The sequence below is a fragment of the Carica papaya genome, chromosome 5 (assembly GCF_054855325.1).
Source record: "Carica papaya isolate Zhongbai chromosome 5, ASM5485532v1, whole genome shotgun sequence".
Classification (NCBI taxonomy): domain Eukaryota; kingdom Viridiplantae; phylum Streptophyta; class Magnoliopsida; order Brassicales; family Caricaceae; genus Carica; species Carica papaya.
Window position 1 is genome coordinate 5,493,454 of NC_142313.1, and position 12,309 is coordinate 5,505,762.

The window sequence follows — 12,309 nt, forward strand, 5'->3', positions numbered from 1 at the left end:
TAAAATTAAAATTTGAACTACATTCGATAAAAAAATTTGTTGAAGACGACTGCAAAATCAATGACAAAACAAAAAGAGTAAAACGAATATTTAATAAGACTTAAATTTTAAGACAATATCCAATAACGGGTATTACATGACATACTTATAATACGAAGATATATACAATGAAACAAAGATTATTCCAAAACAAGCTAATAACCTAAGTAACAAATTATGTACATATACATAAATAATGAGTAAATAAGTAATTGAATAGTTTAAGTTTGACAGGCTTGATTTTATTAATAGTCTATTAATCATTTAACGCCATTGATAGTCTTCTAATTATCACCCAACATCTTGGATTTTCTTTTTCTTTTTTCTCATTTGCCCCTTTGTGAGCCACCTATAGTTGATGCATAGTTCTTACTTAGTCCCCTTGTTTGGTGAATTTCTTTAGATATGTGAATATTTTATCTTAGATTTTAGATTTACATAAATGATTTTATTTTAAAATTGATAAATTTAGCTATCTCGTAAGTTAAAGTTGTTGTATTAGAAGTTCAATCAATTTACATGTAATTAATAATATATTCAAAGCAATAAAATCGAAAGAGTAAATTTTTGATATTGTAGACTTTGAGAGACTTGTCACTAAATAAAAGAAATTATTTAATATATCACCATTGCATATACATGCTCTATTTATAAATATAGATGTTATTTTGTAAAGACACCCAAACCCCGGATAAAATAAATTTGAATTAAAGATGCATAAACGTATAATAATGTTAGAGTTTACATTTTTTACACATAAATTAGAATGTCCAATAGGGTTACGAAAATGTCTATTTTATAACGATTCATAAAAAAATGAAATAACTATATGAAAATAATAAATAAATATTATATGGAGATTAACCTCCACTAGCTCTTGATAGGATCCGGGGGACACCTATTCACTGCCTTACTGCTGATTAATTTCTGGATCTTGATCTAAAATGGTTAATAGGGGTGAGCTGCACTACCCCAATAATAATATCACACTACTCACCAATATAAAAAATGAAGGTTGTTAAAAAAAATATATAAAACGACTAATGAAGCTCTTAATTTAAGTAAGTTCATTTATCATATAAAAAATCATTTATTGCATACTTACCATTATGAGATTTTCAAAATCGACCTATAAAGATAATAATTCAAATAATATTATGATTTCTTATACAAGTGAGTAAGAATAACAACTTTTATTTTTATCTGCTTACTGGCACATCTGGAAGTCCATAGGGATGTCCCTCTATGCGTGAACCCAAAATATAAACTTATTACTTAACCAGTCGTTCCCATACCCAATTCGGTATGAGCGTCAAAAATGACATCCCTCGATACCTCATCCAGTATGAGGGTGAATTGGACCGTCTCCATAACCTATCTGGTATGAGCGCAAAAAATATCATCCATCTATACCCCATTCAGTATGAGGTAATGTTTACGGTAGGGTTCCCTATGTACTGGTATGTCCACTATCTCTTAGGATATCCAGTAAGATAACCATTTATTATTAATTCACATGATCAAGCAATTTTTCATTTGTATATTAATTTCACATTTCACAAATAAATCGTAAATCACGCAAAACAAGCGATATATGTATTAAGAAAATACAACTAAATCATTTAACTATTCAATATATTATCATGTATTTAAAGCTGTATAAGTAAATAATCAGTTAAAAATGACAAATAATTAACTAACTGGTTATGCTTCCATTAGTGACCTATAATTATTCTCAAAGTTTTTTAAATTTTACAAAATATCATATGGTTGATTATTAAGCTTCAATTCCATAACAGGGAATAAAATGAAGGATTCTTACTTAAATCGATTTCTAAAACACCTACTTTCTACCGCATCTCCTGGCGATTCTCGGATTTTCTAAATTTTTATGCGGATATTAAATACATTTCACGTACTTTAAAAATACTCCAAAAATCAAAAATTGGTGTTCAAAATTCCTTCTGGCTAATTTCGAGATTTTGGCACTGCAGCACTCCCGTGCTCTGGTAATGGCACCGCCACTTGTGGTGGTGGTTTGCCTCAGCCTGGTCATTTTTGACTGATTTAGGCTGGTTTCAGTCGACTTTACATGTATCCCTGCGAAAAGCACATTATGGAGTCTCGGTTGGCCCAAAAAAAATTAAGAAACTAAAAACTACCGGTGGTGGGATTTTCGGGTGCAGTAGCTCCGCCGGCTCTCCTTCGCGGCTGAGATTCCTCCTTCGATAAACCTACAGAAAATAGAACGGTGAATATAACGGTAAAAAAATTGTACGAAACGAGAACCGAGAAGGGGCTCATTGGAGGAGATTGTGGGTTTTGGGCCGTGACAACTCTGCCGAACTTTACTTGTCGTTTTTAGCTCACTCACCGTTTGTTTTACTCCGATATGGCCACATGGGTGTTCGAAATCGAATTCTGAAAGGTTAGGAGAATTTTTTACCTTTTTTGGCAGTTGGAGGTACCTCTAGTGCTGCAATGGTCAACGGTCGACTTACTTCCTCAGTGTCTGGTCCTTCTTCTCTAGCGGGGGGCTGGCGGCTAAGGTTCAAGTTCCATGTGATGCGAAATATTTATACCCATTATGTGTTAATCTAGATCATCCATCGCGATCGATCTCATCTGTCTGATCGTGCCTAAGGAGAAAATGAATATGGACCGCTCATCGCGATTAATCTCGATCGTCTGATCGCACCTAAGGTAGAAACAGATCTAGGTGTCCACGCGCGCGGGATCGATTTTGAGCTATCCGATCGCAGGGCACGCAGATCGCCAGCGTGGCCTCCTGCGTGGCACCGATGTCAACGCGTCTGGCCACACGACATGCTCCAGTTTGTCAAGGCTGCTGACTGAGTGGTCCTGCATGGCCAAACTTTTTTATTTGCACTTTGACCTGCTGTTTTTAATTTTTCTTTCAAAAATATCTACCGAACTCAAATTTTCATCCCTTATTCCCAAAATTATTTTCAATTTCGTCTCTAATTCCTTCTTTTTCAAAAATTCAATCAAATTAAAATAAAATAAAAATTTTAATTATTTATATATATATATATTCCATAATCAGTAAAATTATCTCGGGCTAATTTTCGAGCTTGGGTGTTACAACTCTCATCCCTTAAAAGAAATTTGGTCCCTCAAATTTATTGCCTTTTTACTAGTCAAACAGCTGGGAATACTGGGCCCTGAAGCTTGATTCCAGTTTCCAAGTGGCCTCTTCTTGCGTATGGTTCTGCCATAGGACTTTGATAAATAAAATTTCTCGGTTGCGGAGTACTCTACTCTTTCGGTCTACAATGCCTACTGGTACCTACTTATAGGATAGATCCTTCTGGAGTAAAAAAGGTTCGTGGGACAAAATGTGTGAGGGGTCTGGATTGTACTTGCGTAGCATAGATACATGGAATACATTATAAACCTTGAATTGTTCCAGAGGTAGTGTCAGTCTCTAGGCAGTCGTACTAATCCGGTTTAAGATCTCAAATGGTCCAATAAATCAAAGATTTAATTTTTCTCTCTTGGCAAACCTACTAATCCCTTTGAAAGAAGTGACCTTAAAAAACACTCGGTCACATTTTCCAAATTCCAAATCCCTCATCCGGGAGTCTGCATAACTTTTCTGTCTGCTCTGAACTGTCTTGATGTTCTACCGAATTTTAACTATCTTGGCTATAGTCTCCTCTACAAGATCTAGCCTGAATAATTTTCTATCACTCATCTCTTCCCAACAGATCAACGATCTGCATGGTTGGACATATAATGTCTCGTACGGAGCCATGCTGATGCTTACATGATAGCTGTTATTGTAAACGAACTCTATCAGAGGTAGGTGATCATCCCAATGGCCCCTGAAATCTAAAACACAAGCTCGGAGCATATCATTCAGTGTGCGAATGGTTCTCTCTGATTGCCCATTGGTTTGAGGGTGGAATGCGGTGCTAAGGGACAATTTTGTTCCCATAGCTTACTAAAAACTAAGCCAAAATCGAAAAGTGAACCTGAGGTCTTTATCGGATACTACTGACACTAGAACTCCATGTAACTTGGCTATCTCTTAAATATACATTTTTGCTAACTTATCCAAGGGGTCGGTCATCTTGATAGGTAAGAAGTGAGAAGACTTGGTAAACCGGTCGACAATTACCCAAATAACATTATGTCATAGGCATGCTTTAGGCAACCCTATTACGAAATTCATTATGATATATTCCCACTTCCAGTCCAAAATTAGCAATGGCTGAAGAAGCTCGCTTGAGTATTGATGCTCCATTTTAACATGTTGGCATACTAGACACTTGTTAACAAAGTCAACCACCTCCTTTCATCCCGTTCTACTAAAATCAGAGTTGCATACTTTGATACATTTTAATACTTTTGAGATGTATAATGAACTTGGAGCTGTGAGCCTCTATTATGATATCTCTTTTTAGTTTATTGTTATTTGGAACACACACCATGTTCTGAAACCTAAGCAATCCATCGGTATAAACTCGAAATTCTGGACATACTCCCTGTTCTGCATCTTTCTTGAGGGCAACTATGGTGGAATTGGTTAATTATATTTTTTTTATTCTCTGGATCAATTCGGGTTGGACAGTTAGGTAGGCTAAACATGTAAATCTCTTTAAGTCCTAAAGTCGTATCTGTTGTGCGGCTCCAATTACCCTGCATTTAGAAACCATTAGGTGAGCTAACATACCTGCAATTTTTCTGCTTAGCGCGTCAGCTACTATATTACTCTTACTCGGGTGATAAAAGATATTATAATCATAATCCTTGAGGAGATCTATCCAATACTTCCGATGCATGTTCAGATAATTCTGAGTGAATATGTGCTTCAAACTTTTATGACTAGTAAAAATCTCAAAAGTCTCCCCATACAGGTAGTGACGTCAGGTCTTCAATGCGTAGATAATGGCAGCAAGTTTCAAGTAATGAGTGGAGTAATTTTTCTCATAACTCTTTAATTGCCTGAACCCATAGGTTATAACTTTGCCATGCTGCATCAGAATACAACCTAACCCCAGGTAAGAGGCATCACTGTACACTATATAACCCTCTGTCCCACTCAATAAGACCAACATGGGTGCAGTAGTCAATCGTTCCTTGAGTTCTGTAAAGGTCCTTTCGCAGTCTGTATTCCATTTAAACTTAATGTTCTTCTTTGTGAGCCGGGTCAATGGAGCGGCTAGACTGGAAAATCTTTCTATAAACCTGCGGTAATAGCCTACCATTCCTAGAAAACTACGAATCTCCTTAACTGATGTCAATTTTTCTCATCCAAGCACTACCTCAACTTTTTTGGGATTCACTGATACTCTATCCCTTAAGACGATATGTCCTAGAAAGGTAGTCTACTCGAGTCAGAAACTACACTTGCTCAATGTGGCATATAATTTCTTCTCCATGAGAACCTGCAAAACTTGAGTCAAGTTGTGAGTGTGTTTCTTTCTGCTCTTTGAATATATCAGGATATCATCGATAAATATAATGATGAACTGATTTAGGAATTGTTTGAAAATCCTATTCATCAAGTCTATAAAAATGGCTAGCTCGTTGGTTAGTGTAAAGAGCATGATCAGAAACTTATAATGTCTGTACATGGTTCTGAAAACTGTCTTGGGAATGTCATCTATCCTGATCTTTACTTGGTGTTAACTCGAACGTAAATCTATTTTCGAGAAGAACTAGGTGCCCTACAACTAGTCAAAGATATCATCAATTCTGGGAGGAGGTACTTGTTCTTGACCGTGACCTAGTTTAATCCTCTGTAGTCAATAAACAATCGTAAAGCTCGGTCCCCTTTCCTTGCAAATGTGACCCCATCACCCTAAGGAGATACACTATGCTGGATGAACCCATTGTCCTGCAATTCATTAATTTATTTTCTCAGTTCTTCTATCTCAATACAGTTCATACGATAAGGGGCTACTGAGATAAGTTGGGTGCCAAGTTGGAGATCTATGGTGAACTCAAATTTCTTGTCCATTGGCAGTTCAGATAGTTCATCAGGGAACACATAAGAGAAGTCTCAGACTACCAGAATCTCTTGAATGCAGACTTCTTTCTTAGGTTTGCCTAATGTAAAGAAGTCAACAGAGTTAAGTAATATGAAATAAGGAAATTATATTTAAAATTTTCATTAACTTGTAAACGGCTCTTCATTATGATGGTTAAATACAAGTTTCTTATCTAAGTAATCTATGGTAGCATGGTATGCCGCTAACCAGTTCATTCCTAGGATTACATCAAATTCTCCCCTGTTAATCTTTATCAGATCCACACTTAGTTTCTTATCTACTATGTTTATGATACAAGCTTTATATATAACCTCTCCTAGTAGATGTCCTACTTCCAAGAGTGGACACAAACAACACAGAAATAAGTCCTTCCGATGATACATTTAAGTTTTGTATAAAAATATGTGAGACAAATGAATATGAAGCACTAGTATCAATCAAAATATGTGCAAGGTGATTACAGATAGTGTACATATCCTGTATCACGTCCAGATTGGGTTTAGCATCATGTTGAGTGAGGTTGTAAGCTCTGCTCTGGATAGGAGGTCTAGCCTTATTCTGGTTCTGCGGGCACTCTCTCGTATAATGTTGGGTACTCCCACATATGCGGTAGGTATTATTGAGACGATAACAGGGTCTGTCCCCATGATGCTTGCCATAATGCTGGCAAGTCCTATCGCACCCTGTTGTTGGAGTTTGAGGAAGAGCATGAGTCACTAGCCTAACCCTCTTGTTCTATTAAGCTGGTGCAATAGGTGCTGGTCTACGGCGTGAAATAAGGGGTCTGGGATTCCCATTACTGGAGGAAAGATGCGAAGATTCCTTTTCACTAGTTGTGCGTTGGCCAAAATAACTAAGTAGGTACTAAGCTCAAATACGTACAACTGCTGCTAATCTCAGGGCGGAGGCCCCATTTGAACTTCTTTACCTTCTTGCCTTCATTCATCATGCTCTCAGGGGAATACTGGTCTAACTTTAGGAACTTTCAGGCATACTCTGACACAGTCATCTCACCTTAAACTAGGTGTACAAACTCCATCTCCTTCAAATATCAGAGGTGCTCTATGAGGTACTTTGCATTGAAGGCCATTAGAAACTATTCTCAACTGACTAGAACGGGCAGGGTAGCTTGCTTTAGCTGCTATCAGTGGCCTGCCTCTCCCACAAGCATGTAGGTGGTAAGTATAACCTTCTGTTCGAGAACCACCCCCAAGAGTCGCAAAAGCCTTCTCTGTCTCAGCTAACCAAAACTCGACCTTTTTAAAAGAGGATGCCCCTATAAAAGTAGATGAGTTTAGTCTCTTATACCTCTCAATGTAATCTGGGTGCATCATAGGTGGAATTGGGTCTCATGGAAGATGAACTAGATTGTGCTGGGGAGGGATTGGGTGGCCCTGTGGTGGTGTTGGATGATATGGTAGAGGCACCAGATTATACTGTGGTGGTGCCAGATAGTACGGTAGAGGAGCAGGGTTGTACTGGGGTGGCTCCAGATCTTCCCGCTGCAACGGTGGCTCAAATTGTGGCAGTGAGGGAAGGTCAGATAGCTCCCTTCTTTCCTCCCAGGCCTGCTGGGTAGAGATGAGTCTCTCAAACATATTAAAGAGTTAGTCAACATCCTCTCGAAGTAAGCCATCCCGAGCTACTCGATTAGTGGAGGTCTTCCTCTCTTCATTTCTTGTACCTACATTTAACAAGAAAATGTTGAGTGATAGTTTTGTATTTGATGTTTTTAAGTCTTTGTGTAAGGAATGGTTCCGAGAAACGTGGCTCGGATACCAACTATAAACACCCAAACCCTGGGTAAAATAAATTTGAATTAAAGATGTAGAAGTGTATAATAACATTAGGGTTTACATTCTTACACATAAATTAAAATGCTTAATAAGACTACAAAAATGTTCATTTCATAGTGATTCATAAAAAAATGAAATAAACATATGAAAATAGTAAATAAATGTTGTAGGGAGGTTAACCTCCACTAGCTCTTGATAGGATCCAGGGGACACCTACTCACCACCCTCATGCTAATTAGGATCTGGATCTTGATCTTCTTGATCCGAAATGGTTAATAGGAGTGAGCTGCATTACCCCAATAAGAATATCACACTACTCACCGATACATAAACTGAAGGTTAGTAAAAAAAAACATAAAATGACTAATGTAGCTCTTAATTTAAGTAAGTTCATTTATCATTAAAAAACTATTTATTGCATACTTACCATTATGAGATTTTCAAAATCGACCTATAAAGACAATAACTCGAATAACATTATGATTTCTTATACAAGTGAGTAAGAACAATAATTTTTCTTTTTATCTGCTTACTGGTACCTCTGGGGGTCTATAGGGATATTGCCTTATGCATGAACCCAATATCTAAACTTGTCAATTAACCGGTTATCCCCATACCTCGTCCAGTATGAGCGCAAAAAATGACATCCTTTGATACCTCGTCCAGTATGAGGGTGAATCGGGTCATTTCCATACCCTGTCCAGTATAAGCGTCAAAAGTACCATCCCTCAATACCCTGTCCGGTATGAGGTATGTTCACAGTAGGATTTCCTATATACCTAATCCGTCCACCATCTCCCATGATATCCAGTAAGACAACCATTTATTAATTCACATGATCAAACAATTTTCTATTTGTATATTAATTTCACATTTCACAAATCAACCATAAATCACGCAAAATAAGCGATATATGTATCAAGAAAATACAACTGAATCATTTAACTATTTTAATATATTATCATATATTTAAAGCTGTATAAGTAAATAATTAATTAAACATGACAAATAATTAACTAACTTATTCCGGCTCCATTAGTGACCTGTAATTATTCTCAAAATTTTCTAAATTTCATAAAATACCATATGATTGATTATTAAACTTCAATTCTATAACAGAAAATATGGTGGGGAATTCTTACCCGAATCGGTGTCTGAAATACCATACTTTCTACCGTGCCTCTTGGCGGTCCCCAGATTTCTTGAATTTTCTTGCGGAGATTAAACACGCTTCACGTACCCAAAAAAATACCTCCAAAATTCAAAATCGGTGTTAAAAATCTATTTCAGCCAATTTCGTGATTTCGGCATGGTGCTGTCGCCATGCTCCAACGACGTCGCCGCTGCCTGCGGTGACAGTTTGCCTCAGTCTGACCGTTTTTGGTCAGTTTAGGCTGGTTTCGACCGACTTTACACGTATCCTTGCAAAAAACACATTAGGGAGCTTCCGTTGGCCAAAAGAATCATGAAACTGAAACCTATCAGTAGTGGGGTTTCTGGGTATGGCGGTTCCGCCGGCTCTCCTTCGCGGCTGGGATTCATCCTTCGGTCAACCTGTATAAAATAAAACGATGAATACAAAGGTAGAAAAATCACACGAAAGGGGAACCGAAAAGGGACTCATTGGAGGAGGTTACAGGTTTTGGGCTGTTGAGGCGGTTGGCGGTCGACTTCCTTCCATGGCATCTGATCCTTTTTTTACGGCACCCCGGGGGGTGGGCGGCCAACGTTTGGGTTTCGTGTTATGCAAAATATTTATACTAATCCGTGTTAATTTAGGTCGTCCATCTCGATCGATCTCATCCGTATGATCACACCTAAGAAGAAACGAATCTAAACCGTTCATCGCGATTAATCTCGACCGTCTGATCGGGCCTAAGGTGAAAACAGATCCAGGCCTTCTACGCGCGCGGGGTTGATCCTGAACCATCCGATCGTGGGGCACGCGGATTGCTAGCGTGGCACCGATGTTAGCGCGCCTGGCCACGCGGCACGCTTCGGTTCGTCGAGACTGCTACGTGGCTGAACTTTCTCTATTTGTACTTTGACCTCCTATTTTTAAATTTTCTTTCGAAAATACCATCCGAATTCAAATTTTCACCTATTTTTTTCAAAATTATTTTTAATTTCGTCCATAATTCATTTTTAAAAAAAAATTCAATCAAACTAAAATAAAATAAATTTTTTTAATTATTTATTTATATATATTCCATAATCCGTAAAATTATCATGAACCAATTTTTGGATCCGGGTGTTACATATTTAAAATAAATATTAACTAAAGTGTAACTTTTTTACTCAAAAAAAAAATGATAAAATTGAATATAAAATAAATATGATATATAAAGAATTTAGACTACCACATATTAAAATTATTTATTATGAAAAGTCTAACGATAATGTCATGGGTGGCACATGAGTTTTTGGCATGATATTCTAATTAACGTGGCTATTGAATTAATAAGTCTCATGCATATACAATATGAGAATTGAGTTCTTCACATATATTTTCGGACTCTAGGAGACTTGGCCTAAATTTTTTTAGAAAAATTACTATAATAGGGCCACAACAAAAGTTAAAAAAATAGACATCCAAAGTGTCTTTAATAATTTAAAATGTGAATGTGAAATATATATACATATATAGATACAAAGAAGCCATAGTTTGTAGCAAAGCTCAATGGAAAGAACTAAAAAAGAAGATTAATTAAATACACTGTTAAGTTTAAATTTTAATATTTTATGTAATTAAGTGCTTAAATTTTAATTTGAAATAGTTAAGTATTCGAACTTTTAAATTATGTGCGTAATATAATACTTTAAGATATGATATCACATAATATATTAACTTGGTGAAAGTATGCTAAATAAAATTTATTAGTATATTAACTGTGTGAGGGTACAATTTGCTGGCAAATATAATATCTCAACATATATATATATATATATATTTTAAAAAAAAAAAAAAAAAAAAAAAACTTTAGGAGAAAAAAGGAGAGTGACACGTCAACACTGGCCGACAGGATATGAAATGCGCACGTGAATTATGAATATGTTCACGTGCGTCAATGACAACTTTCTCATTTGATAAAAATCTCTAATAAATGTGAAGAAAAGCATATGTCCTTATAAATTCTTAAATTTCAAATATCAATATATATATATATATTTATTTATTTATTATTATTAGTATTAAGTTTATGGGTGCGGAATTGAAAAATGCAAAAATTAAATTTATCGAATGTAATTAACTGATTCAATTTTTAATTAAAAACAGATATTCAACTAATTCAATTGAATGGGGGGTAGAAAACTATTTTATGGATTTAGTCGGTTCGCATAATTTGATTGATGATTTAATCTTTAATGTTTAAAAGATTTTTTTAACTAAAATGGCACGTGCTTCTCCTGGGCTGCTGCTAGAACTGGACCGCTCTCTCTTATCTTGTGGGATGTGGGACCACTCAACACCAATCTCTGCTGATGCGATGGCCTTATCAGATTCTAACACGTCTCACGATTCTATTCCCTTTTAGACTTTCTTTTTCAAAATACGTCCAAAGCAAAGCTCATGCCGATGGCATCACGCAACTCTACACGTGTCGGAATTCTATTGGTTTGGATTCTTTTTCAACAACCCCCCCCCCCCCACCCTTTTCTTTAAAAATTAATGGCGATATAATATAAACTAGTTTAGGATTTTCAGGATAACGTAGTACGATCTTTGACTGCGTAAACAAAATGCATCTCAAAGCTGTCGTAATTTTTTTTTTCCAAAAATCAAAATAACAAGGGGAAATGTTGAGAGTCGTAAATAACGTTTAAACTTCAGAGTAATCATAAAATTAATGGGTAAAGCCTAAGTCGTGTGAGAGAGAATTAGAATCTTAAGCCTGATTAATCATAAAAGTTGTGTGTTATTTTCAGATTATGATTATGATTATGATTATTTCTGTGTTGTATCATTCTCAGATACAATGCATATAAAATTATAACAAGATTTTTTATTTTATTATTATTATAGTGTATAGATATTATTATACTTTAGATCACTAAAAAGAAAGTTGTACCGTAACAAATAATGAAAATAATGATGGTGGTAGGAAAAGTTTTCGAGGATTTCACCCCCAACTATTTTTTTTTTTTTTTTTTTAAAGTTTTTGAGTGGGTCTGTTTGTCTATCAAGATGGCATTTAATGATTATTTTATTACAACCCACTTGATGAAGCTGTGATAGTCTTATTATTATTATATCAGACATGTGAAAATACATTAATAATTTTATGAGATTTTTAAAAATACTAAATTAATTTTGAGTTAACTAATAATATATTAAATAAATTAGTTGCATACATATTTAGCATGATGAATTTATCATTAATTTTTTAATTATCTTCCCATGCTTATTTTCTTAATATTCTAAATTAGTTGCATAAAATCCATACCGTCTCAAG